Source organism: Puma concolor, chromosome C2, assembly GCF_028749965.1.
Source record: "Puma concolor isolate L17-30 chromosome C2, mPumCon1.1.hap2, whole genome shotgun sequence".
Classification (NCBI taxonomy): domain Eukaryota; kingdom Metazoa; phylum Chordata; class Mammalia; order Carnivora; family Felidae; genus Puma; species Puma concolor.
This window is the reverse complement of record NC_141675.1, coordinates 43,373,067-43,389,852: the sequence shown is the minus strand read 5'-3', so window position 1 is coordinate 43,389,852 and position 16,786 is coordinate 43,373,067. Positions and strand designations below refer to the sequence as shown.

The 16,786-nt window shown below is 34.5% G+C and overlaps 1 pseudogene across 1 annotated transcript in view; it reads left to right on the top strand.

Annotated features, from left to right (window-relative positions):
• The window catches only part of LOC147577219 (dolichyl-diphosphooligosaccharide--protein glycosyltransferase subunit TMEM258 pseudogene), a 203,218-nt pseudogene that overhangs the window by 108,915 nt on the left and 77,517 nt on the right, over window positions 1-16,786 (top strand). Inside the window, exon 2 of the transcript XR_015240039.1 lies at window positions 3,082-3,154. The product of XR_015240039.1 is annotated as a dolichyl-diphosphooligosaccharide--protein glycosyltransferase subunit TMEM258 pseudogene (transcript). The remainder of the gene's footprint in view (window positions 1-3,081; window positions 3,155-16,786) is intronic.

The following is a 16,786-nucleotide window of genomic DNA, read 5'->3' as shown; positions in this document are numbered from 1 at the left end:
TCAACATGACTGATTTTGCTACAATCATGTTATAGTGTTTGGGAATAAGCTGGAGTCTCAAGCACGGGTGGGAGGGTGCTTAAAGAAGGAATGGAAATAGTGAAGAGGCAACACTGGAACTGTGTTGCTTCTGTGCTGAACACTACATATTTTAACTCATTTAACCCTCAAAAACAAAACGAAGCAAAACAAACAAACTTGAAGTAGTACTATTGTTCTAATTCCTAATTTGCATGTGAAAAAACTGAGGGTAAAAGGTTTAGATGATTTGCCCAAAGTGTTTGTTAATAAATGCCAGGGTAGAATTTAAACCAAGGGGGTCTAAACTTCAGAGACTGAACTCATAGCCTCTATGCTATGCTGCCTCACAGTTAGTGAATGCTAGACTAAGAGCATGCTAGGTGAACCTTCCATTTATTCACTCATTGAAGCAATATTATTGAGCCCTGTTATGGGTCAGACGTTGTTCTATGCACTAGAGAGATAGCAGAGAGCAAACCAATTTCTGCTTTCATAGATTACATTCTAAAAGATGACTGACAGTAAAAAAAAAAAAAAATCAAGATGTAACATGTTGGGTTGTGTTAAGTGCTGTAAAGAAAAAGGATGTGGAGGGATGGAGGGGTAGAGGAGAGTCTGATAAGAGTGTTTGGGTGACATCTGAGCAGAGTTGAATGAAAGGAGAGAATGAACACCATGAAGATTTTGCTTGCTCTTAGCTAAGAGCAAGCAAGTGTGAAGTCCCTGAATGTGCAACAGGGAGTCAGTATGGAGTAGAGTGGCTACAGGGAGACCTGGAGGAGATGAGTTCACAGATAGTTGAGGTGGGGAGAGGCAGGACACAACTGCAAGATCAAGTAGATGGTGAAGGACTATACCATCATACAAATAATGAGCTTAAGAAAAATTATTCTGGTTGCTCTGTGTAGTTTGGATTTAAGCAAAAATATTTTGGAGGAGGTAGGTACAGTACTCAAGGGAAAAGTGGTTGGAGTCTTACTATTACGGAACCAGGCTGGAATGCTGGTGGAAAAACCAAGCGGCACTCACAGATCTTGGTGGATCGGAGATCTATTTAACACAGGCAGGCTCAGAGGAGACCATTTCTCCAAAGATCTGAGCCCCAAATGCCAGTGGGGAGGGTAATTTATAGTTGTCAGCTTCCATGTCTGTGGGGGTTTTTGCTCATGCAGCAAACGAAAGAAGAAGAACCCGGAGGAGGGGTCTCTAAGCTAGAGACCAGAGTTCGTTTTAGCCCCATCGGCCATCTTTGGCGTACTTTATTCACTTCTCCAACATTACCAGGATGGAGAAAGGAAATAGATTTTTTTTCCTCCCCCAAATCTCTGTGCCCCAGTTACAGAGCTGTCTTTCAAGTTCTTGGCAGGTCGTGCCACTTCCTGCCTTGGACAATGCCTCATTCCATGCTATTCCCTTTTCCTTCATTTTTTCTTCTTCACTTCCTTTAATCTGCCTTCTGGATTCCCAAGACTAAGTGGGGCATTGCCAATTATAGTATTATATAGTGTGGGGGCACCCTTATTACTTCTCAGTTGCACTCATCACAATTACGATTAATTATCTAATAATACCTTTCCCCCTACTGGACCATGAGATCTTTAAGCGGGAGGGACTAGGTAAGTCCTGTTACCCCCCAGGCCCCAAACTTATTACATGTATAAAAAGTAGAATTAGATTTCTTCTTTATTTCCCAGTATGTATATTACTGTAGTTGAAGGGAAGAAATGATCATTCCATTTGGGGCCCTAAGTACTTATCAAAATTTAAAATTGTTTTAAAAGCCAAATACTTTATACTGTGCTTACTTAGTGAGTTGGTAATAATTCTTTTTTAAATTTTTTTTTCAACGTTTATTTATTTTTGGGACAGAGAGAGACAGAGCATGAACGAGGGAGGGGCAGAGAGAGAGGGAGACACAGAATCAGAAACAGGCTCCAGGCTCTGAGCCATCAGCCCAGAGCCTGACGCGGGGCTCGAACTCACGGACCGCGAGATCGTGACCTGGCTGAAGTCGGACGCTTAACCGACTGAGCCACCCAGGCGCCCCAAGTTGGTAATAATTCTACATGAAACCTCAACAATCATTAGGTTGACTGATATAAGAATGTAGATTATCTCATATTTTATAAAAAAAAAGTAAAATGACTACACAATGTCCCCACATTATACTGTTTACAAATGCTAAGCAGGTAGAAAAGGGCGCAATTTAAAAATGCGTTTTTCGGGTCGCCTGGGAGGCTCAGTCAGTTAAGCTTCTGACTATTGCTTGCCTTTGGCTCAGGTCATGATCTTGTGGTTTCATGAGTCTGAGCCCTGCATCTGGCTTTGCGCTAGTAATTAATTCCTGCTTGTAATTCTCTCTCCCCCTCTCTTTCTGCCCTTCGCCCACTTGTGCTCTGTCAAAATAAATAAACTTAAAAATTTTTAAATGTGTTTTTCAAGGAAAACAAGGTCAATGCATTGAAGGCTGCTGCTTTATTTTTATGATTCCAAATTTGCGAAAAGCTTATATTCCTAAAATTAGTAACGTCATATACTTAACTTAGTGGCATTCTGTGTTTCAATAAAGATTGGTGTGTTACTAAATTATACCGCATCTTTTTGGCTTCTTCAATCTCAGTATTGAAAATGTTAAAAAAAATTCTAATCACTTTGGTCAAAACAAATTCACAACATCTTTACTATTCTGCATGGAAGAGCTAACTGGGAACATTCATTAATCTAGCACTTTAAGATTTTAATTTCCAGATGGGATGATTAGCATTTCTGAGCTTTTTATATTCAAACCACAAAAATAAGTCCTTCTCAAGGGTCACTGGAGGCAAATAATTTAGACCCAATGTTTTGCTAAGTTAACTACTGTGCTCTATCTATCATTTAGCTCATTTAGAATATTCACTCTGAGTCCATATTAGTATTTTTCAGATTTTGCTTACAATACAAACCAACTTATTTGGACTAATACTATCAGTATGACACATGCTGGAGAATTCCTTTGTTTATTTTAATTTTTTTTATGTATATGACTCCTGTGTTTTTCTGTTTTTTATTATTTTGCAGATTGATTTATATGAAAATACTGGGCACTACTGTGAGAACTGAATTGAAGTTCATGGCTGCAGTTATAATTCAGGTAACTATATTACTTTGTTAGTTATTTTATCCCCTTCTTTCCAGAAAGTAGTTTGAGGAGAGATGAAATCAGGTACGCTATCATTAATTAAAGAAATAATATATTTTACAAATGTTAGGTGGATAAAAGCAGAAAGCAGTAAGGATGACTTGGTATAGAATACCCTCATTTTGTTCAGGGGACGCAATCACGGAAACTTGAGCATTATTGAATCAATCATTCATGCGTTCTTGAACCAAAGTCCTTATGAAGATTGTTTGTCACTAATATTATGAAGTCATGACTTGCTTTGGTTAGTCCTTACTGACTACAGTGATATTTATGGTGCTCTTTATGACATCAAAGTAATTCCAACAATCTCAGTAAAAATATATCATTAAAAGTATATATGATATAAATGTATATTCCAAAATAATAACCACAAGGTAAGTGAATACCCAAGTATATACCCAACTGAAGAAAGAATTGATACCTCCCACAAGCTCTTTTCCATTATGTCTCCATTTCTCCCACTTACATGGAACTAGTTTTAATTTTGTATGCATCATTCATTTGCTTGTTTTAGTGGTGTAACCATATATAAATGTATTCCTAAAGTCACTATTGCTTAGCTTTTTCCTTTTTGAACACTTATAATGGATCATACTGTATTTCTTGTCTGCAACCTGCTTTTCTCACACAATATTTATTGATAATACACAGCTGTCGAATATTCTGTTGTATGCATCTACTACCATTCATTTATCCATTCTAGTTTCTAGCTTTTTTGCTACTGTGAACAATGTGGCTAAGAATGTCTTCTGATGTGCCAGCTCTCTAGGATATATACTTGAGAGTTATAGATTATTAAATTATAGAGTATGGAATTGCCAAGTTATAGATTATGTGCCAGTTGAACTTTATTTAAGTGATGAGAAGGTATTATCTAAAGTCATATCAGTTCCCATTTTTATCACTTTCATTTCTGCAAATTCTTGCCAACATTTAGTATTGTCAGACTTTACTTTTTTTTAATCTAGCAAGTATAAAATTGACTTTAATTTGCATTTCCTTTAACTAAGGTGGTTAAACGTCTCTTAATAGGTTTGTTGACTGTTTTTATTCTGTACATTTCTATCATGACTTTGACAGGCAGAGCCTAAGATGACCTTTAGCCATCCTTGTCTCCTGGTTTTTGTGCCCTTGTATAATATCCTCTAAATGAGTGAGGGCTAGACCTCGTGATTTGCTTGTAACAAATAAAGTGTGGCAAAAGCTAATGGGATGTCAATTCTGAGATTAGGTTCCATGGATTCTGTGGCTTCGGTCTTGCTTGCTCTCTCTCATTCTTTTGCTCTCTCTCACACTGAGTGAAGTCAGGAGCTGTGTTGGGAGCTACCCAAGGAGAGTCCCGCATGTTAAGGAACTGAGGGAGGCCCCTAGTTAACAGCTGCAACGAATTGAGGCCCTCAGTCCAACACATTGCCAAGAACTGAATCTTGTCAACAACCAAAAACCGTGGCAGTGAGCATGCAAGGAGTTCCTCCCCTCTCAGAGCCTTCACATGAAACTGTGGTTCCACCTGACATTTGGTTGCAGCCTCACGAGAGGCCTGGGTGAGAGGCCCTGAGCCACACCTCACCAGGATCCTGACCCACAGAAACAGTGAGATGATAAATGTTTGTTGTTTGGTAACTGCTGAGTTTTAGGGTAATATTGTTATGCAGCAAATTAACACAATGACTGGGACTGACATTTTCTTATGGCTCATGGGATTTTTTTTTAACGTTTATTCATTTTTGAGAGACAGAGAGACAGAGTGCTAGTAGGGGGAGGGGCAGAGAGAGAAGGAGACACAGAATCCAAAGCAGGCTCCAGGCTCTGAGCTGTCAGCACAGAGCTTGATGCAGGGCTTGAACCCATGAACAACGAGATCATGACCTGGCTGAAGTCAGATACTCAACTGACTGAGCCACGCAGCTGCCCCCATAGGAATTCTTTATATATTCTGAATATAATCATTGTCAATTCTATATGTTGCATTAAGTTTCTATAAAATTATAAATTCTTTTTTCTGTTGTGTCTTTTGAAGAAAGATTTCTGATATAAGTCTCTTGTTCTGTCCGTATCTATATATCCTTTTTATCCTTTGTACTTTTGGGATAATAAGAAATCCTTTCCTAACTTGAAGTCTTGAAGATCCTCTTCTATATTCTCTTTTTAAAACTGTATAGATTTTCGTTTAATATTTAAGTTCTTTAGTTCATTTGAAATTGATTTTCATGTATTATGTGATATAGGAAACATTTTAATTGTTCTTCCATTTGGGAAACTTCCACCCCTCTCTTATTGAATAGGTCATCCTTCCTCACTAATCCGCAGTTTCATATTTATCCTTTTTTATACAGGCACAGGCTCATTTTGAGTCCTATATTCTGTTCCTTGCTTTTTTTTTCCTGTTTCTGTGTCAACATCACAGAGTTTCGATTAGTATAATAACTTTATAGTAGGTCTTGATAGCTATTGGGGCAACTCCCCCTATCTAGTACTTCAGGAATGTTTTGGCTAAACCTATCTCTTTGCAGGGTGCCTGGGTGGCTCAGTCAGTTAAGCATCCAACTTCAGTTCAGGTCATGATCTTGTGGTTTGTGGGTTCAAGCCCCACATGGGGCTCTGTGCTGACAGCTCAGAGCCTGGAGACTACTTTGGATTCTGTGTCTTCCTCTCTATCTCTGCCCCTCCCCCCCTTAAAAATAAACATTAAAAAAGTTAAACCTATCTCTTTGCTTAATCATATACAATTAACAGCAACTTGTCAGATTACATAAACAAAACATTTTTTGTGTGATTTTTATTGAAATGCCACTGACTCTATCAATCAACTTGGAGAAAATTAAAATATTTGTGATATTAAGAACTCTTGCTCATGAATATAATATAGCTCTGCATTTATTTAAGTTTTTTTCTTCAGAAAAGGCACATTTTTCTATAAATCATGCATAATTCTAAAGTATACTTTCTAACCACTTCTTGCTGCATGGAACGTAAGTAGCTTTTGCACATCCAGCAACTTTTCTAAACTCTTTAACTTAATCTAACAGTTTATCTGTAGAGTCTTGATTTTCAGACAATCATTACATCTCTTAATTATGGCAGTTTTGTTTCTTTCAATGTTTGTAATTTGATTTTGTATTGTTTTATTGCATTTATATTAAGTACAGTGATGAATAGGAATAGAGATAACAGCTATTCTTGACTTCTTCCTGATTTCTGAAAAGAAACTTTTTTTTTTTTAATATTTCACTACTAGGTATGATGTTTACTATAGGGTTTGAAGTTACTTTGTTACATTAAGTTGGTAGGTACTTTTATATAAAGTTTATTAAGAATTTTTATCATAAATAATTGTTGAATTCTACCAATTTTTTTAAGACTGTATTGAGATAATCATATGCTTTTCTGTCTTTAATATATAATTCCTTTGAATTGAATTAATACCTTATGTAATGTATACATTTAATCTTATCTTTACCTGTATCAAAACTTATTTGCATTGTGTTGAACAGGAATCATTTGCATTATGATGGATAGCAAACACCTAATAGCCATCAGCCCTATATAAGTTAAATTTCTACAGAGAAAAAATAATGTAAAGATAATCAAACATGCACACCATCATGAGATTGGACAATAAATGTCCAGCATCCTATTGAAAGGACACTTAATAGTCACTTTTGTATATTAAAAGTAATCCACAATTCCTTGTGGCAGTCACTAACCGCCTTGTCATCATAAATAATCTCTCTCTCGGGGCGCCTGGGTGGCGCAGTCGGTTAAGCGTCCGACTTCAGCCAGGTCACGATCTCGTGGTCGGTGAGTTCGAGCCCCGCGTCAGGCTCTGGGCTGATGGCTCAGAGCCTGGAGCCTGTTTCTGATTCTGTGTCTCCCTCTCTCTGCCCCTCCCCCGTTCATGCTCTGTCTCTCTCTGTCCCAAAAATAAATAATCGTTGAAAAAAAAAAAATTAAAAAAAAAAATCTCTCTCTCAAAAAGGCTTGTCCCATTTAAGTTTGCAGTGATTATTCACATAAATGCAGCCCGAGTAATAATAAACCGTGTAGGCCTCTTTGAGTTGCATTGCAAATATTGGGGCATGCAGTATTGAGCAACTATTAAAGCTGCAGAATTAACATCTGGAAGTTTTCTGGAAGTTTTCATAAGACATCTCAGATTGGACAAAATCTCTCTCGACTAGATTTCACTTATCGTATCTAGAAACTTAAGGGAGTTTCTTTTATTGAAGTTCCCCCAATTTTCCAGGACTCCTAGCTTGACAGAAGCTGGCCTTTTTTACTACCTATAAGACTGGGAACCCATTAGGCAGGAACCTTGTCAGTACTCCTGGGACTTCAGTGGCTTGTTGTAACTGACTAAATGAGAATCAGTCTCAAATATGCCATTGAAGGTAAGGTTTTGGTTGGGTAATTAATTTGTGCAATTATTGCCCGATAAAAAGGAGGACAGATTCTACTTGAAACTATGCAAATGACTCTATTGCCATAAAAAGAAAGGACACCAGTAAGAGTTGCTGAATCTGGGATTTCACTGAGAAGCAGATATCACTATTAAATGTTTCATTTTAGTTTATGAAAGCATCTATTTAATTAAGAGTTAGAACTAGTTTAAGAAGAGAAAGGAGTTCCTCATATAGTCATAAAAAAAGAGCACTAAAATAACATTGACAATATTCTAAGCAAATAACGATGACAAAGTTTTTCTAATCAATTCAATGAGTGCTACTTAATTAATTCTTATCTGCTGAATTTGGGTCTGCTATCTGGTTTCACGAATACTTTTACCTCTGTACTAAAAAGAGTTGTGGAAGTCTTGACTCTGTCTAATGCTCTGATCTGAAAGTTATTTAAAAAATGTCATCTGACGAGCTTGTAACTAAAAGTTTATTCTTTCAGGTGTCAGTTATTTAGAGTATCTTGTATGGTCCTTTCCAAGAGGCTCTCAGACTGCCCCGCCTTTTTTTCCCCTTTATTCAAGTTTTTATTTAAATTCCAGTTAGTTAACATACAGTGTAGCATTAGTTTCAGGTGAGAATTTAGTGATTCATCACTTACGTACAACACCCAGTACTCATCACAAGTGCCCTCAATACTCATCACCCATTTAACCTATCCCCCCACTCCTCTTCCAGCAACCCTCAGCTTGTTCTCTATAGTCAAGAGTCTGTTTTCTGGTTTGCCTGTCTTTTTCCCCCTATGTCCATCTGTTTTTTTCTTAAATAACACACATGAGTGAAATCATATGGTATTTGTCTTTCTCTGACTGACTTCTTTTGTGTAGCATAGTAACTCTCTAGCCCCATCCATGTTATTGTAAATGGCAAGATTTCATTCTTTTTTGTGGCTGAATAGTATTCCTTTGTATTTATGTGTATATATATATATATATATATATATATATGTATGTATATATGTATATATATATATATATATATATGTATGTATGTATATATGTATATATATATATACCATTTCTTTGTCCATTCATCAGTCAGTGCACATTTGGGCTCTTTCTATAATTTGTCTGCTGTACATATCAGATTGATAAAGCTGCTATAAACATTGGGTTCATGTGTCTTCTCAAATCGACATTTTTGTACCCTTTGGCTAAATACCTAGTAGTGCTTGCTGGATTGTAGGGTAGTTCTATTTTTAACTTTTTGAGGAAATTCCATACTGTTGTCCAGAGTGGCTGCACCAGTTTGCATTCCCACTAACATGTGTAAGAGGGTTCCCCTTTATCCACATCCTTACCAACATCTGTAGTTTCCTGTGTTGTTAATTTTAGCCATTCTGACAGGTATGATATGATATTTCATTGTAGTTTTGATTTGTATTTCCCTGATGATGAGTGATGTTGAGCATCTTTTCATGTGTCTGTTAGCCATCTGTATGTCTTCTTTGGAAAAGTGTCTACTCGTGTCTTCTGCCCATTTTTTAACTGAATTATTTGGGGTTTTTTTTGGGGGGGAGTGCTATTAAGTGTGATAAGTTCTTTGTAGGTTTTGAATACTAACCCTTTATCAGATATGTCATTTTGAAATATCTTCTCCATTCTGAAGGTTGCCTTTTAGTTTTACTGATTGTTTCCTTCACTTTTCAAAAGCTTTTTACCTTGACAAAGTCCCAATAGTTCATTTTTGCTTTTGGTTCTTTTGCCTCTGGAGACATATCTAGTAAGAAGTTGCTATGACTGATGTCAAAGAGGCTACTGCCTGTGTTCTCCTCTAGTATTCTAATGGTTTCCTGTCTCATATTTACGTCTTTCATCCATTTTGAGTTTATTTTTGTGTACGGTGTAAGAAAGTGGTCCAGTTTTATTCTTTTGCATGTTGCTGTCCAGTTTTCCAACACCATTTGTTGAAGAGACTCTCAGACTGTCCTTTTGGAAGCATAAATTCAGGTCTTTAATTTACAGAAGAGCCTTCAGGCAGCATTGAAGAATATCAAAAACTGTGGATGTAAACATTTAATGACTGTGGTTCTTTTATAACTACAGCTAGTAATATAATACAGGAAAGTAATATCCTCTAATTGGGTATAATAAATGTCCATTTCATAACGATTTTGATCAGTCTTTCCTCTGAAGATAAAAACATAATGGTCAGAAAGAGCATTGAGAAAGAACCTGTGCTTTCTTGTACAGCGTGAAAACTTAACCTAAGAGTGTCCCTTTTGATTTAATAAGTCTTCCCATGTAGCTTTTACATTGTGTATCTAATTAAGAAATGTGGTCTAAATTTAGGTTTGATCTTGGGAAAGCAAGTGAAAGTTATCATAGGATATATGAGCATTTGATTAAGATGGATAGGATCATAACCATCAGAACAACAACACTTAGTTATTGATATAATCAATGTGACAAAACACCTAAAAATTAATATAGAAGGAGGGAACACTGCTATAAGGAATCTTAGCTCTTTCATCAAAAAGTAAACTTTCTTGTTAATGGTCAAGGACATAATAAAGATAATATATAAAATTCATAAAATGCTTCTCATAAGATACAAAATCTCAGCTAGGTGTATTACATAGAAGGGAAAGAATAATATTTCATATTTAAGGTAAGAGTCATCAAACATTTTCTGTAAGTGGCAAGATAGTGAATATCGTAGGATTTGCAGACCATGTAGTCTCTCTTGCAGCTACCCAACTCTGTTGTTATAGCATGAAAGCATTCATAGACAATGTAAATGAATGAGTTTGACTGTGTTCAAATAAAACTTTATTTACAAAACAGGTCACTGGCCAGATATGGCCCATGGTACATCATTTTCTAACCTTTGTTTTAGGTGAAGGCATTAATCAGAAAACTAAGAAGGCAAGTTTTCAAAATAAGATGTGAATTATACATTCCATAGCTTCTTTTCACTCTCAAGTATTATAAAATATAAATCAATAAATTCATACCTCAAAGATACAAACTTTCTGTGGCATATAAAAATAAGAAGCAAAAGTATTTAAAAATAGATTTGTTTTGATCAGTTTTTCAGTATTCCATTTCATTTAGAGAATATCTATATGTGCAAGAAGTACCTATTAATTTGTTCAATTTAACATTAATCAGTGTTTTAGAGATTATATTTAAGTTAACACACTAAAAATTACTATTGACATATAAAGTTCATTAGCATGATTATTTAATTTAATTAAATACAAACATTTTTTTATAATTTTCATATCATGTAGGAGTGTTGTCAGTTTATTGATCTATAAAACTGTATGAGTTTAGAATTTCCACATTAAATTATCCATACGATAAAAACCCAAGTAAAACAAAATGTAAGTTTGTACAATATTTGGCACTGATAAATCAGGGGAAAATATAGCCATTTTTTAATTTATTATTTTTTAAAGAGGTCAAAGAGCTAGCTAGCTCTTTCTTTTTTTAATGTTTATTTATTTTTTGAGAGAGAAAAGAGTGGGAGACAGAGAGGGGCAGAGAGAAAGGCAGACACAGAATCTGAAGCAGGCTCCAGGCTCTGAGCTGTCAGTGCAGAGCCCAACTCAGAGATCGAACTCAGGAACTGTGAGATCGTGACCTGCGCTGAAGCCGGACACTTAACCAACTGAGCCACCCAGGTGCCCCATATAACTATTTATTTTTAAATGAAATTTTAAACTAGTCTCATTTCCAAAATGTTTCTGTGCTGACAATTTCTGTAAGAAGGACTTTTTTTTAAGTCCAGCTTCTTTAAATCATTAGAAGTTTAATTCTCTTATTTTCTGGGAATTTTAGAAATATTTTATTTATAAAAAGGCTTATTTATCTCTATAAACAAATCCCAACAATTATTTTAATTTAAGAAATAAGTAATTTTTAAGAAAAAAGTAACTTTTAAATTAATTTGAACTCAAAATAGAAAATTAATCAAAAAGACTAACAAATTGGATTTTCCCTTCTTTGATCTAACACAGAAAATAGATGTTTATCATCATTGAACAGTAATCACCAAATGGTTAGATCAGAAGTTGGCAAATCAGTCTGTGGGCCAAATTCGCTAATTGCCTATTTTGAAAGACCCACAGAATAGATTTACATTTTTAAGTGGTTGAAAAAAAATCAAAATAATATTTTTGACACATGAAAATTATAAGAAACTAAAATTGTAATGCCTGTACATAAAGTTTTATTTAACCCAGTCATGCTTATTCATTTACATAATGTCTGTGGATGCTTTTACAGTACAATGTCAGGGTTGAGTAGTTGCAAAATAGGCTATATGACTCTCAAAACAAAAAGTATTTACCATCCAGCCTTTTGCACAATTAGTTTGCTGACACTTTTATAAAACTATAGAATAAGTCATTGCCACCACCAGAGGAGAATAACTTACCAGTTTATGCAAATCAGAAACAAAACCAAGACAAATTCAATGCAGGAATATAACACAAAAACAAGCAGTTAAAACTTTTAGTGCCACTTGGGATTCACTCTGAGAGTCAAGAAACAAACATGTTCTATGGCATAAATAGCCTATGAAGTTCACTTTTCTGGTAAATTCTGGTAAGTTCACTTTTCTCTGTTAGGTAAATTTCTTGGGTGTCTCTGTAGATGACCTCCACACTGTTAGATGATAATTTTTAAAAAATAGAATGGATATAAATATGTTTCAAAAATTTCATTGAACTCAACCAGTAAGACATAAAAAACAATTCTCTAAAAGATCATTTTACATTTAAATTCCATGAGATTGATCTATAGCTACCTGTGTGTGTGTGTGTGTGTGTGTGTGTGTGTGTGTGTGAAATCTTTATCAGATTTAGATAATAATGTTATAATTGGTTCATGAAAATTCAGAAATTTTCCTTTGTGCTCTTAAACAATTCAAAATTAATATTTGTATTAACATTTACAATATTAATATTACCTACTCTTTAAAGGTTGTAGAAATTCCCCACATGAAACTATTTGGGCTTGGTGCCTTTAATGTAAAAAGTGCTTTAATAACTTTTTTCATTAATGTCCGTGGAAATTAGTCTATTTAAGCTTTCTATTTCTACTGTGGTCAATTTTATGGAGTTCCATTTTATAGAAAATTATCCATTATTTCATTTTGAGTTTCAAATTTTTCAATTATTTCAAATTTATTTGCACTGAGTTATAGACATTAATCTACATAAATTAATTAGTATGTATACATATATACATAAAACACATATATGTGTATGTGTGTGTATGTGTATATTATTATGTATATGTATATATATGTGTGTATATATATACATATACATATATATATACACCTGTTCTGTTTCAAAGGTTATTTTCCACTTGTTACTCTTACTCTGTGTATTTGTACTTGCTCTCATCTTTTAAAAATTAGGTTAGGTTAGCTACTGACTTGTTTATTTTATTTGATATTTTCAAAAACCATCATTGTTATTTCTATCCTTTTCCTGATTTCTCCCTTGTGAATCTCTGTTTTTATCTTTATAGTTTGTGCTTTTGTGTTTTATTTTGCATATCTTTGTGTTCTTCTTCAAAATTTTGAGTTAGAAAACATTATTATATCATTTTTATTGGCACATTTATGTAAGGTTGTGGATTTTCTTCAGATCACTACTTTAAAAAATTTTTTTATTAAATTTATTTATTTTTGAGAGACAGAGAAAGACAGAGCATGAGCAGGGGAGGGGCAGAGAGAGAGGGAGACACAGAATCAGAAGCAGGCTCCAGGCTCCGAGCTATTAGCACAGAGTATGACACGGGGCTCGATCCCACGAACTGTGAGATGACCTGAGCCGAAGTTGGACACTTAACTGACTGAGCCACCCAGGCGCCCTGATCACTACTTTTATTATATCATAGATTTTGATATGTAGCATTTCCATTATATGGAAATTATATGTATTCTATATGTATACATATATGTATTCTAGGAAGTCTGTAATTTCAGGGTTTTTTTTTCCTTTTTATCCAAGAGTTGTTTCATGGAGAGTTTGTTTTTGTTTTTTAATGTGATTTCTATTTTGTTACATTGTAAGGAAAGAATCTAACTTGTATTATTTCTATTTTATGGAGATCTCAGAAGTCATGAAGCAGAGAATGCAAACCATGGTCACTATGCCATATCTGAATTCCTGATTCACAGAATTCAGGAGCACAATAAAAGTTATTTTACACTAATATGTTAATGGAGTGGTTTGTTACTCCATAAAAGGTAATTGGAACATGGTAGAATGTTAAAAGTTGTTACTTTCTGATTTAAAATAGTAAAAGAAATTCATCATTGCATGTGACACTGTAGATCATAAAATCCAATCAGCCTTTTGGAATTTCTTTTAAACAAAATTGTCAATAATTTTTATTCAGATCCTATTTAGACATCTCCAGTTACTGGGAGTTTACTGATTATAAGACTTTTTAAAATCAACTTAGAATTATTTTTTTCGCTGGCTTTAGTAGGATATGATATAAAAGAAAAGAAAAGCAGAGAGACTGAGAACTCACCTGTTGGTACAGACCAGAACAAGACCCAGTTTTTCTAAAAGATATAGTGTATATAATTGTTTCTCTGGTTTAATTTTTCTGATCCTTAATAGTGACAGAGTAGGAGTAACAGCTTTTATAATTCCTGCTTTTATCTTCTGTTCTCTATGAAACAAAGAAAATTTTTAAACAGTACTTTGTTTAGTAGTAAATTTATTACATATCTGGTAGTCAAACATGGCAGGTCAGAGATGATTGATGTTTTTCACTGTTACAGAAGAATTTTTTGACAAGAAAATATATTAGAACTTATATGATGACTGTTGTTTTGCTTTTAATGAAGTACAAAAGTGCCATCTGCTACTATTTTATGTGCCCATGGCTGACTACTGACCTCAATGTCCAGAATATAAAATCTGTGAGCCATAGTTGTGCCTTTATGGAGTTTATGATTTATTCAGGATGAAGCTGTCTTTCCCTTTGCCATCTGACCTCAGGATAAGAAACCGTTTTCAAATGTCCATCATTTAAAAATCTTGGTTGTTGTTGTGTTGTGGGCTGTTATAGCTCCAAATATCCTGAAGGCTTTGGGATCAGTCCCTGATTTCATTTCAATTCTTCATTTCCACATCATTTATAACAATGCTTAGAATGTACCCGCAAAGAGTTTATGAACTTAAGGTCTTTGGAATCACTCTCAAATTCTCCTGAAATGGACCCAAACATAATGATTAAATTAGATCTGATTCTATGGACTGTGATGAATCTTTGTTTTGCCAGAATTCTAATGCTATCCTAGATCAGAGATTTCTGTGAATCTGTATTCTTTGAGGACTGACCAAAACTGAAATGACATCTTGGGCTTGGAAGCATTCAACTTGTATCATTTGATATGGATAAATAAATTTTGAAGAATACATATTTTAAAAATGTAATGGTTAATACCATTATTATTTAACAATTTATTGCTGGTTTTGTCAGTGTAGAAAGAAAGGAAACAGAAATAAGAATGTAATCATTGGGAAGGTGAAAAAAAATTTTTGCACATTTTATCTAGAAAATCCAAAAGAAACTGAAATCTCTTAAAGTAAATAAGTTGAGTTTTAAAACTTTTCTTTTTAAAACTTTTAAAAAATATGCTATTTTTTTATTTTGTAATTTACATTACATGCATGGGAATATGATCAAAAGGAAACATAAGAATTTAACACTGGTTTTCTCTGAGTTTTATATTATTGCAATTTTTCCCTCAAGGTTTTCCACATTTTCAAAAAAATTTTAGTAGGCGTATATTTTATAATTTGAATATTTCAAATCATTAAAAATAGTCTCAAGATTTACTGAAATATGTTTAAAATTTTGGAAAAATTGATTCCAATTAGTGAATAAAGTTGTGACCATCTTCTAAATACTATGACTGATGATTCATATATCCATATGATTTTAAGAATTAGAAATGATCTAGGTGGGACCAGGTGACTGAGTTATGGCCAAAAAGAAGAGGACACAAATAATGCACTAATCCTAGGCCTATCCCTAAAGTATTTTGTGGGATCTTTTATGCTCCGTTTTTCTCTTATGTGACTGGGAGAAAAGGACTAACCCTTAGTCCTAAATTTGCCTTACTTAGAAGTCTGATTTACTTAGTTAAATTTCTAAGAAACTTTTAAAGTACCTTTTTTAAGAGTCATGCTTCTGAAATTTTGGGAAATGTTTGTTAATGAAGCAAACATTAATTTCCCAGATTAATACAGGCATTGGCAGCTGATGAGAGAGAAGGCCATAATCTGGAAAGATAGAAATTCTTTTTGTGTGTGTGTGTGACAATCCATTTGGCAAACTGTTACCTGGAGTAACTTGAAAGGCAAAGTTTATATCCACTAAGAAAGAAGCTCTTGGCAATATTATTAGGTAAAAAACGCCCATAGTGCATGTTGGTTGTTATCCATAGTTTTTATGAGGTATTAGAAGAAAGAAATAAGCTTAAGAAAGAATTGACAGGGGACACCTGGATGGCTCAGTCACTTAAGCATCTAATCTTGATCTCAGCTCAGATCATGATCTCATGGTTTGTGAGTTCAAGCCCCATGTTGGGATCTGTGCTGATAGTGTGGAGCCTGCTTGGGATTCTCTCTCTGCTTCTCCCATGCTCGTGCTGTCTCTGTCTCTGCTTCTGTCTCTCTCTCTCTCTGTATCTCTTTCAAGATAAATAAACTTTTTTAAAAAAAGAAAGAATTGGCAGGTTTTACTACCATAAATAAGAGGTATCCTAAAAAGTCCAGAAATTCAAGGTCAACAGGTTGAAAAAGCTGTTTTTAGATATCAATGGTAAGAGTTGGGATTTTAAAAGGCCACAGGAAAAATAAAGCCGAATCAAACTTCTTCGTTTCATAAAGTAATTGAGAGCACAGATCAGATGAAGATATGGCTTTCCCACCTTTATGTTTCAGATGACCTCATGGTCACCATAATTACAGTGAGGATGGAAGTCATGGAGTTTAGGAAACAAAACAACTTAAATTGTTACTGGTTTATGAAACTGACTGGAAACAAATAGAAGTAAGTTTTTGAAAATATTGTGTTACCAAAGAAATCATAAGCCTCTTGACATTTTGGGGCCAAAACTACATTTGCTAATTACCCCTTGC